Genomic DNA, 23,266 nt, shown 5'->3' on the forward strand with positions numbered 1-23,266 from the left:
GTTAATAAACAACGCCCCTTGTAACCTAAACCAAACTAGGAGCAGGTGGGAGGCTTGGCTGGGGCCACTTGAAGAGACTGAATGGACGGAGGCTTTGATGGCTCCTAGAACATTGGCGGTGTCGGCGAGGCTGCAGGTGGTTCAATTTTATTTCCTACACAGGGCATATCTGTCTCCCGACAGACTGCACAGGGCGGGAATTCGGCTATCTGCTCAGTGTCCACGATGTGACGGGGGCCCGGCCGATTTCTTTCACATGGTGTGGTCATGTCTGGTGATAGAGGTTTATTGGGGGAAGATAAATCATGATCTGAATAATGTGTTGGGAAGGGAGCAACTGTTGTCCCCAAAACTGGTCTTATTGGGTACGATGGAAGATTTGGAGGGCTCTAGATCAGAATGAACCTTTGTTGGTACGACCTTGATGGTGACTAAGAGAGACATTGCGGCTGCCTGGAACTCCAGTGCAGGACCTTCCCTCCAGAAATGGAGGCGTGGAGTGGACTGGTGCGCAAACCAAGAAAAGTGAGATATGAATCGAGGGGCTGGGCCTACTTGAGTGAGCTCATTTTGTGTGTGTGTTTTCCTGTGAATTGGCATGTTACTGGCGATGTTACCAACCTTCGTGTTCCTTTTCAATGTAGATGTGATTCAGATCTGGTTGCATTTGAATATACCTGCGCAGGTGTCTTTCCTTGTCTTTTTTTTCCCTTTTGCTTTCTATCATAAAACAAATAAAATTTGTTTATAAAAAAAATGTTTTTCAATAGTGCAAGGCCTATCTCTCCTTTAAGATATCATTAGGTTGCCTTATTGCATTCAATAAGTGACAGTGTTTGTATGGGAGCAGTTGGGAATGTCATGTTTGGTGTTTGAGGAATTGTAATTTAAAATTCTATTTAATGGTAAAGTTGGACTATAAGTTGCAATTCTGAAAATGGCACTTTTAGCAAGTTAGTGTTTTCTTGTCCTAACAATTAGTGCCTGTGGCCAGTTCGTGGGTCACATGACTAGGTGTAGTTTGCAATTGACCTTTGTCTATTCCTCCCAGACAGCATCACAATAGAAAGTCTGGGTGTTGGCAGGATGGGCCATCTGGCTTTATGGTGGGGTGGAGCTATCACCTACCACACGTGCACTTCAAATGCACTGGCTCAGCTCACACACAAAAGATTTCACACTAGTCTATGGTACTCCCAGACAGACTGGAACCAGGGAAGGGAGGCAGGAAAATCCAGACACCTTTCTAGGGGGAAACTTCAGAAGCTTCTTTCACTTCAAAGTGGGCACCAGGTATTTGAAGGTGACATCAGACCCACTCTTCAGTACACTCTTTCACCTCTGCATATTAAAGAAGAAGGGTGTCTTGCTTGCTGAGAAGGAAGACTGGACCTGTTCTCTTTAAAGCAGGATGGAGGACTCCAAGGATCAGCTGACTGACCTCCTGTATGAGCTACATGGACACAAGAGGCTCCAAAGGCCTCCCTTCAACTGCCTAGCTGACCTGCTGAACTGGACTTGAATGAATCAGCAACTCAACCTGCTTGAGTCCTGCAGTGGACCTGCTTGAGTCCTGCTGATCTCTGCAGGAGTGCGTTCCTGACCCCTAAGTGGTGCCTCTCCAGAGAGAGCTTCTCCTTGCTTAACTGATGGGTCCATCAAATCACCCACAAATCGATGCAAAGCCACACAAAGTCTCTCCAAACAGCAGCAAGCTTCATCGAAACCAGATCAGAGCAACACAATGCCCCTCTAAGCCTCACCTCACAGCTGCAAGCTTCATCAGAACTGATGCGCAGTGACACAAAGATCTGCAAAGCCTAACCACACAGCTGCCACCCTCATCGGAATTGGTGCAGAGCAACCACACAGCTTCCATGTTCATTGGATTTGACACCGAGGGACACAAAGCCACACAAAGCCTCACCGCCCAGTTTATAGGAACCAATGCAGCGTGACGAGAAGCCCCGCAAAGCAATGCCGTGCAGACTGTGCACCAAGGTCAAAAATGTGTCCCTTGATCAACCTGCACTCCATCATGGTGAGCCTGAATTTGTGACTTTGTCCAGGTCCACTGTGAACAGAGACCCTCAGTTGGTGCTTTGTGCCTTTTGACACTACTTTTACCTTAAATCTTTGAAAATTGCATATCTCTGGGTCTACTGATTGGATTTTTGTCATTTTCATGTCAAATCATTTGTCAAACATATTACTCTAGTTTCTAAATTGGTGTGAGATTTTTCCTGTGTTGTGTTTTTACTGTATTGCTGCTTGTGTGCTGGATAAATACTTTACACTTTGCCTCTAAGTTAAGCCTAACTGATTTGTGCCAAGCTACCAGAGGGTTAAGCACAGATTAATTTAGTGACTCTTGTGGTTCATCCTGATAAGGACTGTGACTGTTGCTTGAGAATGGCTCACAACCCACACAACCAACAATCCATTTTCTCTCAGCAAGAATGCCATTGAATTAATTAATCTATGGAGGCTGGGTGCATTCTGTTCCACTAGATTGCATCTCAGATTTTTGACGCCCTATTTCCTTTAAGACATTAGGGCAACTGCGATAAGCACAACAAACAGGGTATAGACCAGAGTTATAGTTTTCGGAACAGTAGACCTGCTCTGAGTTAGTGATTGAACCTTACCAACCTTTGTGCAATTGACATCTAATGGAAGCAATTTCTCTGCAAATGTAGTTGTGGTGTATTGTCCTACCCAATGTAGCTGCATCTTTGAGGCTTTCTCAATAATATTTTGAAGAGTTGCAAAAGCTAATGAAAGAAATAATCACATTAGGTCATTTTATTATCAGAAAGCTGAGTTTAGCCAACTTAGGCCCTTATTACAACATTGCCGGTAAATGCCGCTTACCGCCATGCAGAAGACCGCCAACGCACCCTGCGACCCTGGAATTCCGCTGCAGATATTACGACCCACAGCTCGGAAACCACCAAAATCTAGACACCCACACAAGTCCCCCACACCAAAGGTCAGTGATAAACTGGCGATAACAAAGCCTCCACCGTCACGCCAACAGGAATACGCCCACACTATCACGACCCCCGAATCCACGCAGCGGTCTTTCAAACACAGTATTCCATTGGCGGTACGCACCGCCGCGCTCAAAATACACACACATATTCAAAACACTACCACATTGGACAATCCAAATACACACACCTGATACACATACACACACCACTCCCACACACCTAATACAATATAAAACACACACCCACATTACCCACAAACCCTTACTACCCAAATATTTAAAGAAGGCCAGAGAGGCAGCAAAGCAAAGACAACACCAGCATACTGAGGCACACAACACCATCACACATACACATCCACGCACAAAACACCACACACCCCTAAACATCACCCCACACATCACAACAGACACCACCCCACACATCACCCACACCACACCATGGCACCACAAAGACACCCCAGGTCTTCTGAGGAGGAGCTCAGGGTCATGGTGGAGGAAATCATCCGGGTAGAGCCACAGCTATTCGGATCACAGGTGCAGCACACCACCATAGCTAGGAAGATGGAGCTATGGCGCAGAATCGTGGACAGGGTCAATGCAGTGGGACAGCACCCAAGAACTCGGGATGACATCAGGAAGAGGTGGAACGACCTACTGGGGAAGGTGCGTTCCATGATCTCAAGACACCACATAGCAGTTCAAAGGACTGGCGGCGGACCCCCACCTCTTCCCCCACAACTAACAACATGGGAGGAGCAGGTCTTGGCTATAATGCATCCTGAGGGCCTCGCAGGAGTAGCTTGAGGAATGGACTCTGGTAAGTTAAATCTTTAACTACTTCATCCCCCACCCTACCTTCATGCTATCACATACCCCCACCCTCACCCTCATCACTCCAACTCCTCACATATATCCCACTATCACAAACCACACATCCCAACACCAAGCCCTGCATACAACAACAAAGCATGGACACCCATTGTAGGAAAGTACCATCTTGCCTGGCATGTTACCCCCATTTTTCACTGTATATATGTTGTTTTAGTTGTTTGTGTCACTGGGACCCTGTTCACCAGGGCCTCAGCGCTCATAAGTGTGCCTGAATGTGTTACCTGTGTAGTGACTAACTGTCTCACTGAGGCTCTGCTAATCAGAACCTCAGTGGTTATGCTCTCTCATTTCTTTCCAAATTGTCACTAACAGGCTAGTGACTAATTTTACCAATTTACATTGGCTTACTGGAACACCCTTATAATTCCCTAGTATATGGTACTGAGGTACCCAGGGTATTGGGGTTCCAGGAGATCCCTATGGGCTCCAGCATTTCTTTTGCCACCCATAAGGAGCTCTGACAATTCTTACACAGGCCTGCCACTGCAGCCTGAGTGAAATAACGTCCACGTTATTTCACAGCCATTTTACACTGCACTTAAGTAACTTATAAGTCACCTATATGTCTAACCTTTACCTGGTAAAGGTTAGGTGCAAAGTTACTTAGTGTGAGGACACCCTGGCACTAGCCAAGGTGCCCCCACATTGTTCAGAGCCAATTCCCTGAACTTTGTGAGTGCGGGGACACCATTACACGCGTGCACTACATATAGGTCACTACCTATATGTAGCTTCACAATGGTAACTCCGAATATGGCCATGTAACATGTCTATGATCATGGAATTGCCCCCTCTATGCCATCCTGGCATAGTTGGCACAATCCCATGATCCCAGTGGTCTGTAGCACAGACCCTGGTACTGCCAAACTGCCCTTCCTGGGGTTTCACTGCAGCTGCTGCTGCTGCCAACCCCTCAGACAGGCATCTGCCCTCCTGGGGTCCAGCCAGGCCTGGCCCAGGATGGCAGAACAAAGGACTTCCTCTGAGAGAGGGTGTTACACCCTCTCCCTTTGGAAAATGGTGTGAAGGCAGGGGAGGAGTAGCCTCCCCCAGCCTCTGGAAATGCTTTGTTGGGCACAGATGTGCCCAATTCTGCATAAGCCAGTCTACACCGGTTCAGGGGACCCCTTAGCCCTGCTCTGGCGCGAAACTGGACAAAGGAAAGGGGAGTGACCACTCCCCTGACCTGTACCTCCCCTGGGAGGTGCCCAGAGCTCCTCCAGTGTGCTCCAGACCTCTGCCATCTTGGAAACAGAGGTGCTGCTGGCACACTGGACTGCTCTGAGTGGCCAGTGCCACCAGGTGACGTCAGAGACTCCTTCTGATAGGCTCCTTCAGGTGTTAGTAGCCTATCCTCTCTCCTAGGTAGCCAAACCCTCTTTTCTGGCTATTTAGGGTCTCTGTCTCTGGGGAAACTTTAGATAACGAATGCAAGAGCTCATCAGAGTTCCTCTGCATCTCTCTCTTCACCTTCTGCCAAGGAATCGACTGCTGACCGCGCTGGAAGCCTGCAAAACTGCAACATAGTAGCAAAGACGACTACTGCAACTCTGTAACGCTGATCCTGCCGCCTTCTCGACTGTTTTCCTGGTGGTGCATGCTGTGGGGGTAGTCTGCCTCCTCTCTGCACTAGAAGCTCCGAAGAAATCTCCCGTGGGTCGACGGAATCTTCCCCCTGCAACCGCAGGCACCAAAAAGCTGCATTACCGGTCCCTTGGGTCTCCTCTCAGCACGACGAGCGAGGTCCCTCGAATCCAGCAACTCTGTCCAAGTGACCCCCTCAGTCCAGTGACTCTTCAGTCCAAGTTTGGTGGAGGTAAGTCCTTGCCTCACCTCGCTAGACTGCATTGCTGGGAACCGCGACTTTTGCAGCTACTCCAGCCTCCGTGCACTTCCGGCAGAAATCCTGTGTGCACAGTCCAGCCTGGGTCCACGGCACTCTAACCTGCATTGCACGACCTCCTAAGTTGTTCTCCGGCGACGTGGGACTTCTTTGTGCGACTTCGGGTGAGCACTGTTTCATGCATCCTCGTAGTGCCTGTTTCTGGCACTTCTCTGGGTGCTACCTGCTGCTAAGAGGGCTCCTTGTCTTGCTCGACGTCTCCTCTACCTCCTGGTCCAATTTGCGACCTCCTGGTCCCTCCTGGGCCACAGTAGCATCCAAAAACGCTAACCACATGATTTGCAGCTAGCAAGGCTTGTTGGCATTCTTTCGGCAGGCAAACACTTCTGCACGACTCTCCATGGCGAGGGGGATCCGTCCACCAAAGGGAAAGTCTCTAGCCCTTTTCGTTCCTGCAGAAACCTCAGCTTCTTCTGTCCAGTAGAAGCTTCTTTGCACCCACAGCTGGCATTTCCTGGGCATCTGCCCATCTCCGACTTGCTTGTGACTTTTGGACTTGGTCCCCTTGTTCCACAGGTACCCTAGATTGGAAATCCACAGTTGTTGCATTGTTGGTTTGTGTCTTTCCTGCATTATTCCTCTATCACGACTTCTTTGTCTTTGGGGGAACTTTAGTGCACTTTGCACTCACTTTTCAGGGTCTTGGGGAGGGTTATTTTTCTAACTCTCACTATTTTCTAATAGTCCCAGCGACCCTCTACAAGGTCACATAGGTTTGGGGTCCATTCATGGTTCGCATTCCACTTTTGGAGTATATGGTTTGTGTTGCCCCTATCCCTATGTTTCCCCATTGCATCCTATTGTAACTATACATTGTTTGCCCTGTTTTCTAAGACTATACTGCATATTTTTGGTATTGTGTACATATATCTTGTGTATATTTCCTATCCTCTCACTGCGGGTACACTCTAAGATACTTTGGCATATTGTCATAAAAATAAAGTACCTTTATTTTTAGTATAACTGTGTATTGTGTTTTCTTATGATATTGTGCATATGACACTAAGTGGTACTGTAGTAGCTTCACACGTCTCCTAGTTCAGCCTAAGCTGCTCTGCTAAGCTACCATTATCTATCAGCCTAAGCTGCTAGACACCCTATACACTAATAAGGGATAACTGGGCCTGGTGCAAGGTGCAAGTACCCCTTGGTACTCACTACAAGCCAGTCCAGCCTCCTACATTGGTTGTGCAGCGGTGGGATAAGTGCTTTGAGACTACTTACCACTCTTGTCATTGTACTTTTCATAAGAGAAAAATATACAAAACAAGGTCAGTGTATATACACATAGCCAAAAAGTTTTGCATTTCCTCTTTTCACTCTTTTCTAAAGTGCTGAAAAGTACTTCTAAACTTTCAAAAAGTTCTTAAAAGTTTAAAAAGTTTTTTTTCTGTCTTTCTAAAAAGCTCTGACAAACCTTTTACTCTTTTTCTATCACTTTAACTCTCTCTATAGATGTCTGGCACAGGCCAAAATGTTGATCTGTCCAAACGTGCATATGATCACCTTAGCTGGAAAGGAGCAAGGAGTCTCTGCATAGAGAGAGGTTTGAGTGTAGGGAAGAATCCTTCTTTGGAATTATTGCTTAACATGCTTAGAGAACAAGATAAGGCCATAGGGGCCACATCTGTTGAAAAAGTAGCAAATGGTTCCCAATCTGATCCAGGGACTCCCCCAGGAAAAGATTCAGGAAAGAAACTTCCTAGCCTCGCCATTACTAGACAGTCTAGCATAGTTGGTAATGATGAAGAGCCACACCATACAAATAGTGTTGTCTCACATCATAGCAAAAGCATTTATTCTCACCACACTGGTAGTGATGTTTCTGTTAGCCAAGCTGTTAGGGTGGCTTCTGTAAGGGACAGGTCTCCTTCTGTTCATTCTTCTGTGTCTAAGAATGTCCCTCCCACCAACCTTGATGACAGAATGTTAGAAAGGGAACTCAACAAGTTGAGAGTGGAACAAACCAGACTGAAGCTTAAAAAGCAACAGCTGGATTTGGATAGACAGTCTTTTGAACTAGAGAAAGAAAGACAGAAGTTGGGTTTAGATACCCATGGTGGCAGCAGCAGTATTCCCCATAGTCATCCTGCAAAAGAGCATGATTCCAGGAATCTGCATAAGATAGTTCCCCCTATAAGGAGGGGGATGACATTAACAAGTGGTTTGCTGCACTTGAGAGGGCCTGTGTTGTACAGGATGTCCCTCAAAGGCAGTGGGCTGCTATCCTATGGCTATCATTTAGTGGAAAAGGTAGGGATAGGCTCCTTACTGTGAAAGAAAGTGATGGCAATAATTTTACAGTTCTTAAGAATGCACTCCTGGATGGTTATGGCTTAACCACTGAACAATACAGGATAAAGTTCAGAGAGACCAAAAAGGAGTCTTCACAAGACTGGGTTGATTTCATTGACCATTCAGTGAAGGCCTTGGAGGGGTGGTTACATGGCAGTAAAGTGACTGATTATGACAGCCTGTATAACTTGATCCTGAGAGAGCATATTCTTAATAATTGTGTGTCTGATTTGTTGCACCAGTACTTGGTGGACTCTGATCTGACCTCTCCCCAAGAATTGGGAAAGAAGGCAGACAAATGGGTCAGAACAAGGGTGAACAGAAAAGTTCATACAGGGGGTGACAAAGATGGCAACAAAAAGAAGGATGGTAAGTCTTCAGACAAGGGTGGGGACAAATCTAAAAATGAGTCTTCATCAGGCCCACAAAAACACTCTGGTAGGGGTGGTGGGTCCAAATCCTCCTTTAATCAAAATATAGAAAAGAAACCATGGTGCTATTTATGTAAAGTAAAAGGCCATTGGACAACAGATCCCAGTTGTCCAAAGAAAAGCACCAAGCATCCTACCACTACAACCCATACTGCTACCCCTAGTGTCCCTACTAATAGCAGTGGTGGTGGGAGCAAACCTACTAATAGCCAATCCAAGGGAGTAGCTGGGCTCACTATTGGTAACTTAGTTGGGGTTGGCCTTGTTAGGGAGGCCACAGAGGCTGTGTTAGTCTCTGAGGGGGCTATTGATTTAGCCACCTTAGTTGCTTGTCCCCTTAATATGGATAAGTACAAGCAGCTACCCCTAATAAATGGTGTTGAGGTTCAGGCCTACAGGGACACTGGAGCCAGTGTGACTATGGTCATAGAGAAACTGGTCCACCCTGAACAACACCTACTTGGTCACCAGTACCAAGTAACCGATGCTCACAACAACACACTTAGCCGCCCCATGGCTGTTGTTAATCTCTACTGGGGGGGGTTACTGGTCCAAAGAAAGTTGTGGTAGCCACAGATTTACCTGTAGACTGTCTACTAGGAAATGATTTGGAGACATCAGCTTGGTCAGATGTGGAGTTGGAGGCCCATGCAGCAATGCTGGGCATCCCAGGGCATATTTTTGCTTTGACAAGGGCTCAGGCCAAAAAGCAAAAAGGACAGGGAAGCTTGGATCCTGGAACAATGGACCAAGTGCTCCCTAAAGCTAGGGCTAGTAGAAGCAAACCACTTCCTACTATCCCTCCCTCTACAGTGGATTCAACTTCTGAGGAAGAAGAATTCCCTCCCTGTGCAGAACCTACACCAGAGGAGCTTGAAGCAGACACTGCTGAGCTTTTGGGTGAAGGGGGGCCTGCCAGGGAGGAGCTGAGTGTGGCACAGCAAACCTGTCCCACATTAGAGGGTCTAAGACAGCAAGCTGTCAAACAGGCTAATGGGGATGTCAGTGACTCTCACAAAGTTTACTGGGAGGACAACCTCTTGTACACTGAGCATAGGGATCCTAAACCTGGAGCTGCCAGGAGATTAGTGATTCCTCAGGAGTACAGAAAGTTCCTCCTAACTCTAGCCCACGACATTCCCCTAGCTGGACATCTGGGGCAAATGAAAACTTGGGACAGGCTTGTTCCCCTGTTTCATTGGCCTAGGATGTCTGAGGACACAAAGGAATTTTGTAAGTCCTGTGAAACCTGTCAAGCCAGTGGCAAGACAGGTGGCACCCCAAAGGCACCCCTTATTCCACTGCCTGTGGTTGGGGTTCCCTTTGAAAGGGTAGGGGTTGACATAGTTGGCCACCTTGACCCTCCTACTGCTTCAGGCAATAGGTTTATCTTGGTGGTAGTGGACCATGCCACAAGATATCCTGAAGCTATTCCTTTAAGGACCACTACAGCTCCTGCAGTGGCAAAGGCCCTCCTGGGAATATTTTCCAGGGTGGGCTTCCCAAAGGAAGTAGTATCAGACAGGGGAAGCAATTTCATGTCTGCATACTTGAAGGCCATGTGGAAGGAGTGTGGTGTGACTTATAAGTTCACTACACCCTATCATCCACAAACAAATGGACTGGTGGAGAGATTTAATAAAACTCTCAATGGCATGATTATGGGTCTCCCTGAGAAACTCCGCAGGAGATGGGATATCCTTCTACCATGCCTCCTTTTTGCCTACAGGGAGGTACCCCAGAAAGGAGTGGGCTTCAGCCCCTTTGAACTTCTTTTTGGACACCCTCTCAGGGGTCCACTCACACTTGTAAAGGAGGGTTGGGAACAACCTTTAAAAGCTCCTAAGCAAGATATTGTGGACTATGCACTTGGCCTCAGATCAAGGATGGCTGAGTATATGAAAAAGGCCAGTAAAAACCTTCAGGCCAGCCAAGAGCTCCAGAAGCAATGGCATGATCAGAAGGCTGTTTTGGTTCAGTACCAACCAGGGTAGAAATTGTGGGTCTTGGAGCCTGTGGCCCCAAGAGCACTCCAAGATAAATGGAGTGGTCCCCACACAATTGTTGAGAAAAAGGGTGAAGTCACCTATTTAGTTGACTTAGGCACTGCAAGGAGTCCCCTTAGGGTACTCCATGTAAACCGCCTGAAACCCTACTATGACAGGGCTGATCTCACCCTGCTCATGGCAACTGATGAGGGACAAGAAGAAGACAGTGATCCTCTACCTGATCTCTTCTCTTCCACAGAACAAGATGCTCTTGTGGAAGGTGTAGTTTTGGCTGATTGTCTTACTGCTGAGCAGAAAGACCATTGCATAAATCTCCTAGATCAATTCTCTGAACTCTTCTCTACTGTGCCAGGTACCACTTCTTGGTGTGAGCACACTATAGATACTGGAGACAGTTTACCTGTCAAAAGTAAGATCTATAGGTAGCCTGACCATGTCAGGGACTGCATAAAGCAAGAGGTGCAGAAAATGTTAGAACTAGGGGCCGTATTTATACTCTGGTTGCGCCGAATTTGCGTCGTTTTTTTCTACGCAAATTCGACGCTAAACTAACGCCAACTAACGCCATATTTATACTATGGCGTTAGACGCTTCGGGCGCCAAAGTGCCCGGAGTGTGCGTCATTTTTTAGCGTGAACCCCTTCCTTGCGTTAATGATATGCAAGGGAGGCGTTCCCGTCTTAAAAAATGACTCCCAGGCCTTTACGTGGTATTTATACTCCCGGGCAAAAATGACGCCCGGGAGTGGGCGTGGCCAAAAACGGCGCTTTTGCGCCGCTTTTTAACGCCTGGGTCAGGCATGGCGTTAAGGGACAAGTGGGCTCAAAATGAGCCCAGAGTGCCCTCCCCTGCCCCCAGGGACCCCCCCTGCCACCCTTGCCCACCCCAGGAGGACACCCAAGGACGGAGGGACCCATCCCATGGACATTAAGGTAAGTTCAGGTAAGTATTTATTTTTTTATTTTTTGTGGCATAGGGGGGCCTGATTTGTGCCCCCCTACATGCCACTATGCCCAATGACCATGCCCAGGGGACAGAAGTCCCCTGGGCATGGCCATTGGGCAAGGGGGCATGACTCCTATCTTTACAATGATAGGAGTCATGTTGATGGGGGATGGGCGTCGTTAAAAAATGGGGCAAGTCGGGTTAAGACGATTTTTTCGACGCAACCTGACTTGCCCCATTTTAAGACGCCCATACGCCATTTTCCCCCTACGCCAGCGCTGTCTGGTGTACGTGGTTTTTTTCCACGCACACCAGGCAGCGCCGGTCTGGTAGCGCCGGCTAACGCCATTCAATAAATACGGCGCCCGCATGGCGCTTCAGAATGGCGTTAGACGGCGCTAAATTTTTTAACGCTAAACTGCGTTAGCGCAGTTTTGCGTCAAAAAGTATAAATATGGCCCTAGGAGTGGTTGAGCACTCTGAAAGTCCATGGGCTTCTCCTGTGGTACTTGTACCAAAACCCCATTCCAAAGATGGAAAGAAGGAAATGCGGTTTTGTGTAGACTATAGAGGTCTCAACCTGGTAACCAAAACTGATGCTCACCCTATACCCAGGGCAGATGAGCTCATAGATACACTGGCATCTGCCAAGTATCTAAGCACTTTTGATTTGACTGCAGGGTATTGGCAGATCAAATTGTCAGAAGATGCTAAACCTAAAACTGCATTTTCAACCATTGGAGGCCATTACCAGTTTACTGTAATGCCTTTTGGTTTGAAAAATGCACCTGCCACTTTTCAGAGGTTGGTGAATACAGTTCTGCAAGGGCTGGAAGCTTTCAGTGCAGCATATTTGGACGATATAGCTGTCTTTAGCTCCAGCTGGGATGATCACCTGGTCCACCTATGGAAAGTTTTAGAGGCCCTGCAAAAGGCAGGCCACACTACCAAGGGTTCAAAGTGCCAGATAGGGCAGGGTAAGGTGGTTTATCTGGGACACCTTGTTGGTGGGGAACAGATTGCACCACTTCAGGGGAAAATCCAAACAATTATTGATTGGGTTCCCCCTACTACTCAGACTCAGGTGAGAGCCTTCCTAGGCCTCACTGGGTATTACAGGAGGTTCATTAAGAACTATGGCTCCATTGCAGCCCCTCTTAATGACCTCACATCCAAGAAAATGCCTAAAAAGGTATTATGGACAGCAAACTGTCAGAAAGCTTTTGAGGAGCTGAAGCAGGCCATGTGCTCTGCACCTGTCCTGAAAAGCCCTTGTTACTCTAAAAAATTCTATGTCCAAACTGATGCATCTGAATTAGGAGTAGGGGCAGTCCTATCACAACTTCATTCTGAGGGCCAGGATCAACCTGTTGCTTTTATTAGTAGGAGGTTGACCCCTAGAGAAAAGCGTTGGTCTGCCATAGAGAGGGAGGCCTTTGCTGTGGTCTGGGCTCTGAAGAAGTTGAGGCCATACCTGTTTGGCACTCACTTCATTGTTCAGACAGACCACAAACCTCTACTTTGGCTAAAACAAATGAAAGGTGAAAATCCTAAATTGTTGAGGTGGTCCATATCCCTACAGGGAATGGACTATACAGTGGAACATAGACCTGGGAGTAGCCACTCCAATGCAGATGGACTCTCCAGATATTTCCACTTAGACAATGAAGACTCATCAGGTCATGGCTAGTCTTATTGTCCTTCGTTTGGGGGGGGGGGGTTGTGTAGGAAAGTACCATCTTGCCTGGCATGTTACCCCCATTTTTCACTGTATATATGTTGTTTTAGTTGTATGTGTCACTGGGACCCTGTTCACCAGGGCCCCAGTGCTCATAAGTGTGCCTGAATGTGTTACCTGTGTAGTGACTAACTGTCTCACTGAGGCTCTGCTAATCAGAACCTCAGTGGTTATGCTCTCTCATTTCTTTCCAAATTGTCACTAACAGGCTAGTGACTAATTTTACCAATTTACATTGGCTTACTGGAACACCCTTATAATTCCCTAGTATATGGTACTGAGGTATCCAGGGTATTGGGGTTCCAGGAGATCCCTATGGGCTGCAGCATTTCTTTTGCCACCCATAGGGAGCTCTGACAATTCTTACACAGGCCTGCCACTGCAGCCTGAGTGAAATAACGTCCACGTTATTTCACAGCCATTTTACACTGCACTTAAGTAACTTATAAGTCACCTATATGTCTATCCTTTACCTGGTAAAGGTTAGGTGCAAAGTTACTTAGTGTGAGGGCACCCTGGCACTAGCCAAGGTGCCCCCACATTGTTCAGAGCCAATTCCCTGAACTTTGTGAGTGCGGGGACACCATTACACGCGTGCACTACATATAGGTCACTACCTATATGTAGCTTCACAATGGTAACTCCGAATATGGCCATGTAACATGTCTATGATCATGGAATTGCCCCCTCTATGCCATCCTGGCATAGTTGGCACAATCCCATGATCCCAGTGGTCTGTAGCACAGACCCTGGTACTGCCAAACTGCCCTTCCTGGGGTTTCACTGCAGCTGCTGCTGCTGCCAACCCCTCAGACAGGCATCTGCCCTCCTGGGGTCCAGCCAGGCCTGGCCCAGGATGGCAGAACAAAGGACTTCCTCTGAGAGAGGGTGTTACACCCTCTCCCTTTGGAAAATGGTGTGAAGGCAGGGGAGGAGTAGCCTCCCCCAGCCTCTGGAAATGCTTTGTTGGGCACAGATGTGCCCAATTCTGCATAAGCCAGTCTACACCGGTTCAGGGGACCCCTTAGCCCTGCTCTGGCGCGAAACTGGACAAAGGAAAGGGGAGTGACCACTCCCCTGACCTGTACCTCCCCTGGGAGGTGCCCAGAGCTCCTCCAGTGTGCTCCAGACCTCTGCCATCTTGGAAACAGAGGTGCTGCTGGCACACTGGACTGCTCTGAGTGGCCAGTGCCACCAGGTGACGTCAGAGACTCCTTCTGATAGGCTCCTTCAGGTGTTAGTAGCCTATCCTCTCTCCTAGGTAGCCAAACCCTCTTTTCTGGCTATTTAGGGTCTCTGTCTCTGGGGAAACTTTAGATAACGAATGCAAGAGCTCATCAGAGTTCCTCTGCATCTCTCTCTTCACCTTCTGCCAAGGAATCGACTGCTGACCGCGCTGGAAGCCTGCAAAACTGCAACATAGTAGCAAAGACGACTACTGTAACTCTGTAATGCTGATCCTGCCACCTTCTCGACTGTTTTCCTGGTGGTGCATGCTGTGGGGGTAGTCTGTCTCCTCTCTGCACTAGAAGCTCCGAAGAAATCTCCCGTGGGTCGACGGAATCTTCCCCCTGCAACCGCAGGCACCAAAAAGCTGCATTACCGGTCCCTTGGGTCTCCTCTCAGCACGACGAGCGAGGTCCCTCGAATCCAGCAACTCTGTCCAAGTGACCCCCGCAGTCCAGTGACTCTTCAGTCCAAGTTTGGTGGAGGTAAGTCCTTGCCTCACCTCGCTAGACTGCATTGCTGGGAACCGCAACTTTTGCAGCTACTCCGGCCTCCGTGCACTTCCGGCGGAAATCCTTTGTGCACAGTCCAGCCTGGGTCCACGGCACTCTAACCTGCATTGCACGACCTCCTAAGTTGTTCTCCGGCGACGTGGGACTTCTTTGTGCGACTTCGGGTGAGCACTGTTTCATGCATCCTTGTAGTGCCTGTTTCTGGCACTTCTCTGGGTGCTACCTGCTGCTAAGAGGGCTCCTTGTCTTGCTCGACGTCCCCTCTACCTCCTGGTCCAATTTGCGACCTCCTGGTCCCTCCTGGGCCACAGCAGCATCCAAAAATGCTAACCGCACGATTAGCAGCTAGCAAGGCTTGTTGTCGTTCTTTCGGCGGGAAAACACTTCTGCACGACTCTCCATGGCGAGCGGGATCCGTCCACCAAAGGGGAAGTCTCTAGCCCTTTTCGTTCCTGCAGAAACCTCAGCTTCTTCTGTCCAGTAGAAGCTTCTTTGCACCCACAGCTGTCATTTCCTGGGCATCTGCCCATCTCCGACTTGCTTGTGACTTTTGGACTTGGTCCCCTTGTTCCACAGGTACCCTAGATTGGAAATCCACAGTTGTTGCACTGTTGGTTTGTGTCTTTCCTGCATTATTCCTCTATCACGACTTCTTTGTCTTTGGGGGAACTTTAGTGCACTTTGCACTCACTTTTCAGGGTCTTGGGGAGGGTTATTTTTCTAACTCTCCCTATTTTCTAATAGTCCCAGCGACCCTCTACAAGGTCACATAGGTTTGGGGTCCATTTGTGGTTCGCATTCCACTTTTGGAGTATATGGTTTGTGTTGCCCCTATCCCTATGTTTCCCCATTGCATCCTATTGTAACTATACATTGTTTGCACTGTTTTCTAAGACTATACTGCATATTTTTGGTATTGTGTACATATATCTTGTGTATATTTCCTATCCTCTCACTGAGGGTACACTCTAAGATACTTTGGCATATTGTCATAAAAATAAAGTGCCTTTATTTTTAGTATAACTGTGTATTGTGTTTTCTTATGATATTGTGCATATGACACTAAGTGGTACTGTAGTAGCTTCACACGTCTCCTAGTTCAGCCTAAGCTGCTCTGCTAAGCTACCATTATCTATCAGCCTAAGCTGCTAGACACCCTATACACTAATAAGGGATAACTGGGCCTGGTGCAAGGTGCAAGTACCCCTTGGTACTCACTACAAGCCAGTCCAGCCTCCTACACCCATCACCAATGAATGTCCACTACACATACCCACAGAGAACCCTAAACAATAATCACACAAGGTCCTAGACAAGAATGTAAGCACTGGGGTACAGGGTCACCCACCCATTGCACACCATGGCACACACAGATGCAATAATCATGCCTTTACACCCCTGTAGGACTTCTACCCAACGTCACCGGACAGGAGGTTCCAGACATGTCCACTCTACCCACAGAAGAGACCCACAGTGATGACAGCAGCTCTGTCCAACTGGATCTAGATGACCAGCCCGGGCCCATCTGGGACCTCGGGACAGTCGGTTCCCCTCACACAGTCACAGGCCACCACAAAGCCTCCCCCCTTTGGAAACACCAGCACAGCACCCACCCAGCGGGCCCATACCTCTGTCCCCAGGACACGTCAAGCAGCAATGTGTCCACCACTACAGGGAACCCAGGCTAACCCACCACCACAAGAACAGCAGGGACCTGGGGGCAGTGGTAGTGGGCACACGGTTCAGGGGACAGAGGCCCAGGAAAACCGGGGAACTGGGAGGGCTGCTGTGAGACAGGGAGAGGACAGGCCCAGGGAACCCACTCTCCACGAGGCCCTCTCCAACATCATGGGAGCCTACCACCATTTCCAGGAGACGATGGCAACGGTACTGGCCAAGTTTCAGGAGACCCAGAGGCTGCAGGAGGAACAGTATTTGGGGTTCAGGGAGGAACTCAAATCCATCAACACCACCCTGGGCACCATTGTAGGGGTGCTAAAGGAACTCGTCAACACCAGGAGGGACACTGTGGCACAACAAGGGGCCCCTGACACTAGCCTGGACGTTGAACTGCCCACCACCTCTGCCGGCGCTAGTGGACAGGAGGCATCACCACAGGACCACAACACCAGCACCACAACCCCTGCAGATGGAGAACCACCCTGCAAGCAGTCCCTGAGATCCAGGACAAAGACAGAGAACAATGCCAAGACCCCGCCAAGAAATGAGACCACCTTGATTGTCATCCTCTGTCCCACTTGTCACCCTGTCCATCCTTAAACTGTCCTAGCTCCACTTCCTCTGCCCCTTTGGACAATGCACCTGTGAGACAAATAGACTGGACTCTGCCATGGACATTCCTCCACCATCTCCCCTGACCATTTTCCAACCCACTCCACTAATTTGCACTTAAATAAACACCCTTGAATCAAAAAACAATCTGGAGTCAGTCTGTGCTTTCACAAATGTGTATTTGCTATAACTAAGGAAAATACCAATGTCCATTGTATTGTAAACATACCTATGTCACACAGCTCTAGTCCATGAGGTAACATAGCAGAGGACACACAGTGGGACCCACATCTGTGAAATGGAAAGGCAAAGTGACAAGTCAGGGTCCATACACTGGGTGAAAGTGACAGACAGATGAGAGGTCGAACAATTTTATCAGATGTAGGAGGCAGTGATGTCCTCTTACCTGTGTCTCACTGGAAGTATTGATGGATCTCGGTGTTTCGGCTGTCTATGTCCTCTTCTTCTGCCTCCTCTTCTTCACTGTCCACAGGCTCCACAGCTGCCACAACACCTCCTTCAGGACCATCCTTCTGCAGAAAAGGCACCTGTCGTCGCAAAGCCAAGTTGTGCAGCATACAGCAGGCCACGATGATCTGGCACACCTTCTTTGGTGAGTAGTATAGGGAACCGCCTGTCATATGGAGGCACCTGAACCTGGCCTTCAGGAGGCCAAAGGTCCTCTATAACCCTCCTAGTTCACCCATGTGCCTCATTGTAGCGTTCCTCTGCCCTTGTCCTGGGATTCCTCACTGGGATCAGTAGCCATGACAGGTTGGGGTAGCCAGAGTCACCTGCAAATGTCGAGGGACAACTGTTAGACACACACTAACCCTTAGGGACAACCCCAGACAACTATTCACACTGTATAGGGTCCTTGTCCTCACCTAATAGCCACACACAGTGCCTCTGGAGTTGCCACATCACATAAGGGATGCTGCTATTCCTCAAAATGTAAGCGTCATGCACTGAGCCAGGAAACTTGGCGTTCACATGGAAGATGTACTGGTCGGCCAAACACACCATCTGCACATTCATTGAATGGTAACTCTTCCGGTTTCTGTACACCTGTTCACTCCTGTGGGGGGGGGGGGACCAGGGCCACATGTGTCCCATCAATGGCACCTATGATGTTGGGGATATGTCCCAGGGCATAGAAGACACCTTTCACTGTAGGCAAATCCTCCACCTGAGGGAAAACGATGTAGCTGTGCATGTGTTTCAGCAGGGCAGACAACACTCTGGACAACACATTAGAGAACATTGGCTGGGACATGCCTGATGCAATGGCCACTGTTGTTTGAAAGGACCCACTTTCCAGGAAATGGAGTTCTGACAGGACCTGCACTAGAGGGGGGATTCCTGTGGGATGGCGGATAGCTGACATCAGGTCTGGCTCCAACTGGGCACACAGTTCATGGATTGTGGCACAATCAAGTCTGTAGGTGATTATTACATGTCGCTCTTCCATTGTCGACAGGTCCACCAGCGGAGGATGCCGCCATCTCCTCGGAGTATGGGATCCTAAAACCTTCACTAAAACCTCTGAACAACATCTCCCGCTCCACTGGTCTAGGATAATCTTTGAGAATGTGGGCCAAGGTGCTAAAGGATATGGGAGAAGGTGCTATTGTATTGTGTTGCGACTCCGGACAATTAGGGCTGTTTGGAAACAGCACTGGTACCCGTTGGCTTGTCTGTCCTGTTGCCCTTGTTGCAGCTGGCTGCTGGGTGCCAGCCGGCGCACTTAGAGCAGTTGTGGGCGAATTTGCAAACGGCGCCCCATGAGCATGCCCCATTGCTGTACAGCCGCCATGAATTATTGTTGAACCTATACTGCGAAGCCCCTCTACCCCTCTGCGGGGGTTTCCCTCGAAAGGGGGGCCTAAGCTGCTGCTTAAAATAGTATGGCCTTGCCTGTTTGTGCCTTGCGAAACCGGTGTCACTGTTTGCTGGCCTGCTGCCGTTACCCATGTATTGCACCCAGAGTTCAATTTCGCGGCAGTCCCATGCCATCTCTGGTGCTTGTTCCATTTTTTGCCTGAACTCCCGGTCGTAGTTCAGCAACCCTGTGCCCCCATTGCGGGTATATTCCTCATATATGACCCGGTTGTATTTGCAGAGAGCCGGTCCCTGCTCAGGGAATTTCTCCATGATCACTGTGGACAGCATCGCAAATGCCTCTAGCCAGTTGTCTATTGACTCCTCTGGCTTAACCTTCCTCTTCCATTTGTGCTTCTCTACCTCCTTTGCTGGGTACCGTTATGTCTGCGCCCTCCTTGGCAAAAGTGAGCAGCGAGAAAATATCAATGAATTCCCTCTTCCATATTCGCTCCCTAGCTTCTAAAGGGACCCTCCACGCCAGGGAAGACCTCCCTGACAGCAAGGGGGGATCAGGCCTAACACTAGTTGCTTTGTCGTTCCCTCCCGCTGGGGTGTCTGATGGGACCCTGTCTGCTACCTCAGCTCCCAGCGCGGAAGCCTCATCCAGCACCGTCAGCGGCAAGTTGGTGTCGCGACCCCACACCTGCCCTGCGCCTGCTTGCCTGCTGCTAGCGCCCTGCTCGTCTGTGCCCAAACCAGCTAGAGCCTTCGCTGAGGCCATGAACCTGTGCATTGCCTCCATCATCTTACCCAGTCCCGCCTGCAGCCCCTGCCCTGATGCCCCTATGGTGGGTCTGCAGGCCACATTCTTTGCGGGTTGGCTGGTCTGTTCCTCAGCAATTGGCGTGTTTTCCCCTGGGGCCAACCTCCCCGCCCGCGAGGGGAACCCCGCCTGCCCCGGCCGCCTCTTGCTCCCCATTGTCTTTCCTGGCTCTTCTTGGCCCGCTGTCCGTCTAGGAAGTTGCGAGGCCCTCCGGTAAATCGCTGGCCGCCATGTCCTTCTTGGCTCTTTTGAGTTTTCTCCCAGCTGTGGCCCTTGCCGGCCTCTTCCTTTTGGCAGGCGCCGCTACCCTCTCATCGCTTAGGAGACAGAGGCCTGAGTCCGAAGGCTGCACCTCGTCCGTGTTCATCAGGACGGGAGTTTCTAAAGGCTGCTGCACCCCTTGTGCCGCCACCTTCATCTTCGCCCATTCAAGGCCTTTCGCCTGCACCATGGCCATGAACCTCATCCATATAGCCGCCTCTTCTTGGTTCTCTTTGGGGGAAAAGAGTGTAGGCGAACCATGGTCCTCCATCGTCCGTTAGTGCGTGCCGGTGAGTGATCTTAGGTCTGTAATTGAGAGAAGACAGCCTTATTAACGCGTCCCTGGAGATGCATCACCCTTTATTTACTCACCCGGTGTTGCTTGCTGCACCCTCCTCTCTCTTTTTTTTTGATTTTTTTATATACCCTTCGGCTTCTGGAGCTCACCCCCGGCCCTCCAGCACCCATTCTGCGCTGCCGCCGCGCCTGTTGGCCCTCTTGCCCGCCCCTCACTGTAAAGGTGGCAAAGAAACCTCTTCATCGATGCACCTGCAACCTGCCCCTCACCATGGGAAACCTCGCCATTGGGACCCCTGTCCGGCCCAGCCCCGCTGTCTTTCGCTTGCCCCCCCCCTTTGTGGCATTCGCCCTGGTACCCCTTCCCGTCTTACCGTGTACCTTAATTCATCTTAGTGCCCTAGCGCCTGTGCCTCACATTTGCCCTATGTGGCCAACCGTGGGAAGAACCTAGCAGTTCATTGGCCACCTGGAAGCAAAATAGACAAATAAGCACCAAAGCATCACCAGTAATAACAGACACCCTTCGCTATATATTTCGTATTATAACAGTTTGTGTTATTATTATTAGTTTTTTGTTTTTTTTGGGAGCAAAATAAACAAATAAGCACCAACGCATCACCAGTAATAAACAGACACCCTTCGCTATATATTTATTTTATGACCGTTCTTCTTCTTATTATTATTATTTAATATATTTATTTATTTATTTATTTTTAAAACCAACATGCTATCTGTGGCATATCCTTAAACGCCCGGAAAATGCACCACTAGCATATAGGGCCGAGTTCCAACCAAACAATTTACACCCAATTCTGCAGCCTCAGTATACCTGGGTGCTAGATATCTTTACCGTTATACATATCTTTGATCATGCCTTATTTATTTATTTATTCCTGCAGATGGTTCCTTCCGGTCCATCTGCCCGCACATAATTACGGGTGTGGCGGGGAGACCTCTGCACGCCTGCGCGCAGGCTTTCTCCTTGTTCTTCTTTTTTAATTTTTTTTTATTCTTGGCGCGCCTGACGCCGAGTACACCCCTCCCCTTCCCTGCCGATCCTGGAGCTGCTGGCTTTCTGTTACTCTCCTTCCCCACCGGCGACCGTGTCGGATGGGGGGGGATTTGGGTCGTGCGAGCGGCTCAGTGAACCACTGCGCCGCCACTGCCCCTGCATCAATTTCTCCCCACGACCCCACCTGCACCGCGGCAGGCGAGGTCGCGACGCCACAGGAGGACGCAAAGCCTCGAGCTGCCGGAGGGCATCGCAGCACAGCAGCACGCCCGCTCGCTGCGCCGCCCCTCCCTCCCCGGATACCACGTGGGCATTGCCGCCCCCAGGTTCGGGGGAGAGAACACACATCTTGTGCGCGCAGCGCCCATGCAAGGCAGGGGGCAATGCCCCCCTGCCCAGGCGTGCCTTGGCGCCCCAGAAGACAAAGACGCAGCAATCCCGACGATGGCCAAGCCGGCCCCCGAGGCCCGGAGAAGGACCACTCCCCACGCCGGGCGCGAATGCAGCATAGGGAACAACCGGCTCAAGGAACCGAGCGTGAATGCCAGCAAGGAAAACACCCAGCACAAGGCCCAACCCAGGTAGGGTTTTTTTTTTTTCATTATTTTTTTTATTAATTATATGCAGGCGTAGCTTAATCAGCCAAACCCGATTGCCGGCAGCAGCGTTTATGCGCCCTGTCCCCCACTTGCTTTAACTAACCTCCTGTCTCTGCTCCAGTTCCTGTGTCCCGCTGCCTGGCCTCCAACTGCTGTCTGGGAATCAGCGTGCGTCTAAAAGAGGCCCTAGACCCAAGAGGTCACCCCTTTTGAGACCTCCCGGCCTCACTCCTCCCTTCTGACACCTCCTGGCCTCACTCCTCCCTTCTGACACCTCGGGCCCATAAACCAGGGGTGGACCACCCTCTCAAGGTATGGTGGCCCCTTCCGGCCATCCGTCTTCCTAGCAGGGGAGCGACGCTAAGGCGCTTTCCCCTTTACTGTCGCAGTTTGTGCGACGTGGCCAGCTGCTACTCTCTATGACTTAACCTTCTGAAAGTCAAAAAAACTGCACCACTTGTTAATTTCGAATTTTAAGGAAAAAGCAAGTCTATCTCGATTAACAATGTGTGGTTTTAATAGACTCCATTGAAGCAGCAACTATCACCAGCCAGGATAGTTTTTATAGTTTCCATTAAGACCATTGCCAAGAACTACAGGTTACAAAACACACAATAAGTGTTGCCGTTGGAAATAACAGTGCTGATGTGGCTTGAGAAACACTGAATGGGTTTGAACCTTGACCTGCCTGTTTTGTGTTGTGGTTGGGGCTGTGGAGGAGTGGTAAAAGGTGAGAGACAGAGTTAAACTCGCATTTTTAAGAAATACTGGATCGAATCCATCTCTTCGCGGTTGAAAAGCAGTTCAACTAGGCGGTTTTGAAAGGATATTCCTGGAAAATCAGCACTGTTTCTCATATGCAGCCATTCCTTCAGATAGCTATCCAATGTTTTTGTATGCTAACAAGTACAGTATGCTGGAGCCCTCGGCAGGCTAAGCCCCGAACAGCTTTATTGCGTTTGGCAAACAACGCTTCGAAGAGCAGAAATGTGGGCTGCCGTAGGCCCGTGGCACATTTCCCAGAGAAAAGTTGTTTTGTAGCATCAGCTCAGTTATCCGCATGCTGCACCGTGCCCACAAAAACAGGACTCTTAGCCGAGGAAATAAAATTGTTTTGTCTTTTTTTTCAGAAGCAAAATTCGTCTCGCTGTTGAATCGAAGTTGGATTCTTGCCACGTGTTGCCATGGTTACGTTTCCTGAATCCTGAC

At 49.4% G+C, this 23,266-nt stretch overlaps 1 long non-coding RNA gene across 1 annotated transcript in view; it reads right to left on the reverse strand.

Annotated features, from left to right (window-relative positions):
* Window positions 1-22,223, reverse strand: part of LOC138297418 (uncharacterized) — a 147,444-nt gene extending 125,221 nt beyond the window's left edge. The window contains exon 1 of the long non-coding RNA XR_011204093.1: window positions 22,161-22,223. This is a non-coding gene — a long non-coding RNA (uncharacterized lncRNA). The remainder of the gene's footprint in view (window positions 1-22,160) is intronic.
* Between the last annotated feature and the right edge of the window lie 1,043 nt (window positions 22,224-23,266).

Source organism: Pleurodeles waltl, chromosome 5, assembly GCF_031143425.1.
Source record: "Pleurodeles waltl isolate 20211129_DDA chromosome 5, aPleWal1.hap1.20221129, whole genome shotgun sequence".
NCBI lineage: Eukaryota > Metazoa > Chordata > Amphibia > Caudata > Salamandridae > Pleurodeles > Pleurodeles waltl.